Below are 1,718 nucleotides of genomic sequence, written 5' to 3' on the forward strand. Positions count from 1 at the left end.
ACAGAAAAGGACATAGGGTGCTTATACTTTGATTAATTAAGCCCCCACGTGGTATTAGCCCAGGTCCCCCCATATTCACAGTCCTCCCCTGGGTAACGCTTAGTAAAAGATGCACAAAAATGTAGAACGTTCTGCAAGTTATAGAACGTTCGGAAAACATGGAAATTTACAAAATTTTCTATAATTTCTTAAACTCCATTTGAATTTCTAAAGAAACCAAAAACCAAATGCGACGGCTAAGTATGAAAAGCGCACGTATTGTTGCGAACCGTCACAACTGGGATGATCAAAGACAAAGTATTACTCTCTTCAGCCTTTAACATGCGTTGGAGGTAGGAAAATCTGTATTTTGAACGTCTGCAATGCTACATAATACCAAATGACGGAGCAAGTGTTACAGTTTGCTCACTACCTGCAACGGCATAATGAATTTCTCCCCTAGATCAGAAAATAAACAATTATACCTACTAATTTTGAAATTATGCAGACCCTATATAAACTACCCCATGTCGCCACTGATTCTTACCCGAGCAATATGGTTAGCTTAACGGTAAATTAATTTATATCTATGTATAGGGAGGTAATAAAGACTAGAACGACTTACAGAACAATGGATATTAACATATTAAGTTCACAAAACAGGAATTCAACAAGGCATAATTAATTTCCCGCGCATTTTTTTTAAGAAGTACCATGCCGAATTTTCTTCCTTGCCTTCAAAATAAACACAAAGTTCACTTTATTTGCACCCACGTTTAAGAAATGATACCGTAAAAAGTTTAAAGGTATCTAAGTATACACTAACAAAATCTTTTGTTAATCTCTAAACAGAAACGGAGTTTTTTTTTAACGTGGAGGTTGTTGAAGTTTTCTCAAGAATTGCTTTCTTTAGAGGTTTTTTGTGGGTGTACAAGCCATAATAATTGCATAAAAGAGTTCAAGTAAAAGAACAAGTGCAAAATGCTCCTTCGAAATTGGATTAACCCAACTGATTTCACACATGTCAATCAGGATTTAGTTGAGCACAAATTGATCAGAGTCCATGAAATCGGGAAGGTTTTGGAATTTGCCAGGGGCAGAATTTGTGCAATGGCGACAAAAACGAAAACAGTTTTGCGTTTTAAGAAATTTTATAGTCAGACAGATACATTTTATTTCTGAGAATGTAACTTTATGTAAATATTGTCCTTTTTGACATAATATTAACGAAAGTACATAAAGTATGCGACGTGTGTTGTCCGTTTTCTCTTAATTTCTGCAACTGTAGTTTAAAAATTTGAAATATTGTTTTTTATTTAAATGGTACTGTAGAACCTTGATAACTTGAACCTCGATAACGTAATAACCTCTATAAATTCATAAAGTTTTGTGTTCCCTTCCCCTCGGAGTCCACAACCTCTATTACTTAAAATAAAAACCTTCTATAATTTAAGGATGTTTGGGAGGTACGTCAAAATGCTGCGAAGCAAATAAAAATTTGGAAGAACGTTCTTCATTCAATTCTAAAACTCCGGTAAAAATTACAAATCGATTCACTAAACCGTTAAAAAGTTATTGAAATTTTAAAAAATTGTAATTTTACACGTCATTTTATGAAGATTCGTTAACCGAACAGATTAAATTTATTTTTATTAACAGAAAAAAAGCTACCAGAAATTTCAAACTTTTATAATAAGTAACTTGAACTCTGGAGAATCACTTTAGCGTAAGGTTATTCA

The sequence above is a fragment of the Agrilus planipennis genome, unplaced genomic scaffold (genome assembly GCF_000699045.2).
Source record: "Agrilus planipennis isolate EAB-ADULT unplaced genomic scaffold, Apla_2.0 scaffold25, whole genome shotgun sequence".
In the NCBI taxonomy this organism is placed as follows: domain Eukaryota; kingdom Metazoa; phylum Arthropoda; class Insecta; order Coleoptera; family Buprestidae; genus Agrilus; species Agrilus planipennis.